Raw genomic sequence first — 7558 nt, forward strand, 5'->3', positions numbered from 1 at the left:
CTAAAAAATGACAAAAAAAAAAAGGCAAGCAGCAAAAACATAGGAGAATAGTCTGTGTTGCGTTGCACTGTATACTGTATATTAGTCAGTAGGGACTGTCTGTCTTTGTCTAAGATGATGAATATTCCTTTCACATAGCATTTTAATGTATACCCAGCTATCGTCACATGACATGTCACATCTGTGTAAAAGGCTCCAACAATAGAACAGTATAGCTGGAGGCCTACTTACCAAGTGAAGTCTGCCCCATTGTGTTGTTTGTAGATTTCTCTCTGTGCAGCTGTTCCTGTTTCAGGCACAAACTAGCTCTGACCCTTTTGTCTTCTCCAGCCCAGCAGATATGGACAATCCTTTTCTTCCCCAATGAAAAAATACAATTCTGCATTTTGCATCTCAGGCTTTCCATTCAGCAATGATTGAGTTATTTTCATTCCATTGGATTTTTTGGTAGTTTTTTGAGTATCTAAAGATAGGGCTTCTTGTGTGGATTCTTCAACTATAAAAGGAAAAATAGAACTGGTGGAGAGGGCCACTGTTCAGGCACTATACAATATGTCCACAGTCTTTTTCATCTTTCACTCAATTAGGACTCCTTCACTCCTGAATATAGTTCAGTTGTATAGTGAAGTTATCAGTTACTACTACAGCATGTAACCACCACAGACAATGAAAGGTACCGTACTAAGACCAGCTCCATTTAGATCAATAACCTCTGCCATATCCTCTGATAGTAACCTGAGTCATGAGGAAGAAAATGGGAGGCAGAAAATACAACATTTAATCTGAATCTGTAGTTCAAATTGGCCTTTTATCCTGGTTCATCAGATGTGGAGAGCATGGTGGCTGTACACTACATGACTGGAGGGGGATTGACGAGAGACGCCTGTTCAATTCAATGGAAGAGGCCTTTTCACTGAACTCTCATTCAAACAGTCAGGTGAAACGAGTAATCAGAGGGAAAAATAGGAGAAAAAGACCTTTGACGTCCATTTTTTATTCTCTCTCTCCTTCGCTCTCTCGCTCACAGGCAAAGTTATATCAAGTGGTCTTGAGCCAGGAAAGCCCCTCCGGCGGAACCACACACACAGACGTGCTCAAACACACACACACACACACACACACACACACACACACACACACACACACACACACACACACACACACACACACACACACACACACACACACACACACACACACACACACACACACACACACACACACACACACACACACACACACACACACACTCAAATAGACACACACATACACCCACATATACACATACTCACTCAAATACACACACACACACAGTGCGGGTTGGCTGGGACTGGGAGAGGAAAGAGAGGGCTGGCAGCGCTGGGTCCCTGGGCTCTAGGGCCAGGGGCAGTGCTGGGCAACCCCTGCTAGCCTCTCTCCTCCATATTGATTTGCTACTCCGCACTGCCGAGGAGCAACTTGCCAGCGGGGATGAGAGCCTGCCTTGCCTCCCCTCGCCTCGACTCGCCTGCCCACTCCGCCGTTGCCTGGCTGGCCCCAGCCGGCTCCCTGAGACCCCTGCACGGAGCAGAGAAGAGCCAGAGAGCCTATGGCCATCCACTACTGGGTTCACCTGCTCCCTGGTTCACCACTCACTGCTCCATTCTTTCCTCTCCTTCCACCCACTCCCACTCTCCTTCTCTTCCGACTCTTCTTTCTCTCTGTTTCTCCTCCTCCTGCACACAAACAACAAGAGACAAGGAGAAAAACAACAAGTTGAGCTTAAGTTGCTCACTCCAGATGTCAATCCTGTGCTTTGATCAGGGAGATGTGGGGGGTGAATATTTTGGCATCATCTCAATTTGTGAGATGAACTTCAACCCCCCACCACCACCCCACCCCGCGTGAGGAAAAGCTGAAATGGGAGAATGTTGAGTTAAGTGTGTCGGCAGGAAGAAACTGGCAACTGTAATCTGAGCTATTAGTCTGATGCTTTCCCTCTAGCCAGTCACAGCATCTGGTCCTATTATAAAAATCAGCAAAGCGCTGGTGGAGTTCATAAACATAATCCTGTTTACCAATAACCTGCTATATCCCCAACCCCAAAGGTCCACCAAGTTTGGGATATTTTGCAATTACCAGTATATAGGTAAACCCCCCCTAAAATAACAAAAACTGTGCAATAGAGACAGTCAAACTCTTGCTTCACTGCCTTAGCTGTGCCGGCGCCGACAGAGATGGCCGCCTCGCTTCGCGTTCCTAGGAAACTATGCAGTATTTCGTTTTTTTATGTATTATTTATTACATTGTTACCCCAGGAAATCTTAAGTTTTATTCCATACAGTCGGGGGGAACTATTGGATATAAGAGCAACATCATCTCACCAACGTTACGACCAGGAATAAGACTTTCCCGAAGCGGATCCTCTGTTTGGCCCACCACCCAGGACAATGGATCGCATCCCAGCCGGCGACCCAAAACAACGGCGCCGCAGAAGGGGCAGACGGAGCGGTCTTCTGGTCAGGCTCCGTAGACGGGCACATCACGCACCGCTCCCGAGCATACTACTCGCCAATGTCCAGTCTCTTGACAACAAGGTAGACGAAATCCGAGCAAGGGTTGCCTTCCAGAGAGACATCAGAGATTGTAACGTTCTTTGTTTCACGGAAACATGGCTCACTTGGGATACGTTATCAGAGTTGGTACAGCCACCCGGTTTCTTCACGCATCGCGCCGACAGAAACAAACATCTCTCTGGTAAGAAGAAGGGCGGGGTGTATGCCTTATGATTAACGAGACGGGGTGTGATCATAACAACATACAGGAACTCAAGTCCTTTTGTTCACCTGACTTAGAATTCCTCACTATCAAATGCTGACCGCATTATCTACCAAGAGAATTCTCTTCAATTATAATCACAGTCGTGTATATCCCCCCCAAGCAGACACATCGATGGCCCTGAACAAACTTCATTGGACACTATGTAAACTGGAAACCACATATCCTGAGGCTCCAAACAGCAAGTAATGCTTCTACACCTGCATTACTTGCTGTTTGGGGTTTTAACCTGTTAGGGCTAGGGGGCAGCATTGACACGGCTGGATAAAAAACATACCCGATTTAATCTGGTTACCACTCCTACTCAGTAACTAGAATATGCATATACTTATTACATATGGATAGAAAACACCCTAAATTTTCTAAAACTGTTTGAATGGTGTCTGTGAGTATAACAGAACTCAAATGGCAGGTCAAAACCTGAGAGATTCCTTTACAGGAAGTGGCCTGTCTGACCATTTCTGGAACTTCTTTGCCATCTCTATCATTTACTAAGGATCTCTGCTCTAACGTGACACTTCCCACGTCTTCCATAGGCTCTCATAGCCCGGGAAAAAACAGAATGTCGTCATTCCAGCCCCAGGCTGAAACACATTATCGCCTTTCTCAAGTGGCCCATCAAGAGACACTAGCTTATGCGCGTGACCCCGACCGCCCCGCCTTTGGGATTTTTTCCTCTGTTTGCCGAAAAGGAGATTCCCTGTCGGAATATTATCGCTTTTCTACGAGAAAAATGACGTAAAAATTGATTTTAAACAGCGGTTGACATGCTTCGACGTACGGCAATGGAATACTTTGAATTTTATTGTCAGGAATTGCGCCAAGCGCGCGACACTTCTTTACTATTTCGGATAGTGTCTGGAACGCATACGAACAAAACGCCGCTATTCGGATATAACGATGGATTATTTTGGACCAAACCAACATTTGTTATTGAAGTAGCTGTCCTGGGTGTGCATTCTGACGAAGACAACAAAAGGTAATGACATTTTTATAATAGTAAATATGATTATGGTGAGTGCTAAACTTGCCGGGTGTCTAAATAGCGAGCCGTGATGCCTGGGCTATGTACTTAGAATATTGCAAAATGTGCTTTCACCAAAAAGCTATTTTAAAATCGGACATATCGAGTGCATAGAGGAGGTCTGTATCTATAATTCTTAAAATAATTGTTATGCTTTTTGTGAACGTTTATCGTGAGTAATTTAGTAAAATGTTAGCGAATTCCCCGGAAGTTTGCGGGGGGTATGCTAGTTCTGAACGTCACATGCTAATGTAAAAAGCTGGTTTTTGATATAAATATGAACTTGATTGAACAAAACATGCATGTATTGTATAACATAATGTCCTAGGGTTGTCATCTGATGAAGATCATCAAAGGTGAGTGCTGCATTTAGCTGTCTTCTGGGTTTTGGTGACATTATATGCTGGCTTGAAAAATGGGTGTCTGATTATTTCTGGCTTGGTACTCTGCTGACATAATCTAATGTTTTGCTTTCGTTGTAAAGCCTTTTTGAAATCGGACAGTGTGGTTAGATTAACGAGAGTCTTATCTTTAAATGGCTGTAAAATAGTCATATGTTTGAGAAATTGAAGTAATAGGATTTTTAAGATTTTGAAAATCGCGCCACAGGCTGCAAGTGGCTGTTACGTAGGTGGGACGAATTCGTCCCGCCGGTCCCATAGAGGTTAAGCTGGGTTTCTGTACAGCACTTTGAGATATCAGCTGATGTAAGAAGGGCTATATAAATACATTTGATTTGATTTGATTTATTGTAGCTGGGGATTTTAACAAGGCTAATCTGAAAACAAGGCTCCCTAAATTTTATCAGCATATCGAATGCGCGACCCGGGCTGGCAAAACCCTGGATCATTGTTATTCTAACTTCCGTGATGCATACAAAGCCCTCCCCCGCCCTCCTTTGGGAAAATCTGACCACGACTCCATTTTGTTGCTCCCAGCCTATAGGCAGAAACTAAAACAGGAAACGCCCGTGCTCAGGTCTATTCAACGCTGGTCCGACCAATTGGATTCCACGCTTCAAGATTGCTTCGATCACGTGGACTGGGATATGTTCCGCATAGCGTCGGACAACAACATTGATGAATACGCTGATTCGGTGAGCGAGTTTATTAGCAAGTGCATCGGTGTTGTTGTACCCACAGCAACTATTAAAACCTTCCCCAACCAGAAACCGTGGATTGATGGCAGCATTCGCGCAAAACTGAAAGCGCGAACCACTGCTTTTAATCAGGGCAAGGCGACCAGAAACATGACCGAATACAAACAGTGTAGCCATTCCCACCACAAAGCAATCAAACAAGCTAAGCGTCAGTATAGAGACAAAGTAGAGTCGCAATTCAACGGCTCAGACACGAGAGGTATGTGGCAGGGTCTACAGTCAATCACGGACTACAAAAAGAAAACCAGAACCGTCGCGGACCACGATGTCTTGCTCCCAGACAAACTAAACAACTTCTTTGCTCACTTTGAGGACAATACAGTGCCACCGACACGGCCAGCTACCAAAACCTGCGGTCTCTCCTTCACTGCAGCCAACATGAGTAAAACATTTAAAAGTGTTAACCCTCGCAAGGCTGCTGGCCCAGACGGCATCCCTAGCCGCTTCCTCAGAGCATGCGCAGACCAGCTGGCTGGTGTGTTTACGGACATATTCAATCAAACCTTATCCCAGTCTGCTGTTCCCACATGCTTCAAGAGGGCCACCATTGTTCCTGTTCCCAAGAAAGCTAAGGTAACTGAGCTAAATGACTACCGCCCCGTAGCACTCACTTCCATCATCATGGAGTGCTTTGAGAGACTAGTCAAGGACCATATCACCTCCACCCTACCTGACACCCTAGACCCAATCCATTTGCTTACCGCCCCAATAGGTCCACAGACGACGCAATCGCAATCACACTGCACACTGCCCTAACCCATCTGGACAAGAGGAATACCTATGTAAGAATGCCGTTCATTGACTAGAGCTCAGTATTTAACACCATAGTACCTTCCAAACTCATCATTAAGCTCGAGACCCTGGGTCTCGACCCCGCCCTGTGCAACTGGGTCCTGGACTTGCTGACGGGCCACCCCCAGGTGGTGAGGGTAGGAAACAACATCTCCACCCCGCTGATCCTCAACATTGGGGCCCCACAAGGGTGCGTTCTCAGCCCTCCCGTGTACTCCCTGTTCACCCATGACTGCGTGGCCATGCACGCCTCCAACTCAATCATCAAGTTAGCAGATGACACTACAGTGGTAGGCTTGATTACCAACAACGACGAGACGGCCTACAGGGAGGAGGTGAGGGCCCTCGGAGTGTGGTGTCAGGAAAATAACCTCACACTCAATGTCAACAAAACAAAGGAGATGATCGTGAACTTCAGGAAACAGCAGAGGGAGCAGCCCCCTATTTACATCGACGGGACAGCAGTGGAGAAGTTGGAAAGTTCCTCGGCGTACACATCACGGACAATCTGAAATGGTCCACCCACACAGACAGCGTGGTGAAGAAGGCGCAGCAGCGCCTCTTCAACCTCAGGAGGCTGAAGAAATTTGGCTTGTCACCAAAAACACTCACAAACATTTACAGATGCACAATCGGGTTGTATCACCGCCTGGTATGGCAACTGCTCCGCCCACAACCATAAGGCTCTCCAGAGGGTAGTGAGGTCTGCACAACGCATCACCGGGGGAAAACTACATGCCCTCCAGGACACCTACACCATCCGATGTCACAGGAAGGCCAAAAAGATCATCAAGGACAACAACCACCTGAGCCACTGCCTGTTCACCCCACTATCATCCAGAAGGTGAGGTCAGTACAGGTGCACCAAAGCTGGGACCGAGAGACTGAAAAACAGCTTCTATCACAAGGCCATCAGACTGTTAAACAGCCATCGCTAACATTGAGTGGCTGCTGCCAACATACTCATCTCTAGCCACTTTAATAATTAAAAATTGGATGTAATAAATGTATCACTAGCCACTTTAAAATGCCACTTTATATAATGTTTACATACCCTACATTACTCATCTCATATGAATATACTGTACTCTATACCATCTACTGCATCTTGCCGATGCCGTTCAGCCATCGCTCATCCATATATTTTGTACATATATGTACATATTCTTATTCATTCCTTTACACTTGTGTGTGTATAAGGTAGTTGTTGTGAAATTGTTAGATTACTTGTTAGATATTACTGCATGGTAGGATCTAGAAGCACAAGCATTTCCCTACACTCGCATTAACATCTGCCAACCATGTGTATGTGACCAATAAAATTTGATTTGATTTGATTTGTTTTGGATTTAGCTATTTGGCACATATTGAATGTGGTGGTATGTGGTGTGTTAGCCAGTGTCTTTAGAAACTTTGTTAAAAAACACTTTTGTATTGTCTAAAATTATTCAAATGGTTTCAGCACCCTCTTATTATGTAAATGGTGTGGGGGACATTTCTTCATGCTCTCAGGCTCCATTATGTTCTTCAACTGTGAAAAACCATGGCCAAACTCAACCCCCTCCATCCCCTTCCTTCATCACACCACTACCACCACACAACCTGGAGGCCCCCTCTCTCCTCCTCTCTCCTCCTCTCTGCTCCTCTCGCCCTCTCTCCTCCACTCCTCTCTCCTCCTCTCTTCTCCTCGTCTTTCCTCGTCTCTCCTCCTCTCGCCCCTCTCTCCTCCACTCCTCCTCTCTCCTCCTCTCTGCTCCTCTCGCCCT

The 7558-nt window shown here is 45.9% G+C and overlaps 1 long non-coding RNA gene across 1 annotated transcript in view; it reads right to left on the reverse strand.

Moving 5' to 3' along the window:
- Positions 1-1245: 1245 nt before the first annotated feature.
- The window catches only part of LOC106573590 (uncharacterized), a 41588-nt gene continuing 35275 nt past the window's right edge, over positions 1246-7558 (reverse strand). Inside the window, exon 3 of the long non-coding RNA XR_001321373.2 lies at positions 1246-1715. This is a non-coding gene — a long non-coding RNA (uncharacterized lncRNA). The remainder of the gene's footprint in view (positions 1716-7558) is intronic.

The sequence above is a fragment of the Salmo salar genome, chromosome ssa16 (assembly GCF_905237065.1).
Source record: "Salmo salar chromosome ssa16, Ssal_v3.1, whole genome shotgun sequence".
In the NCBI taxonomy this organism is placed as follows: Eukaryota; Metazoa; Chordata; class Actinopteri; order Salmoniformes; family Salmonidae; genus Salmo; species Salmo salar.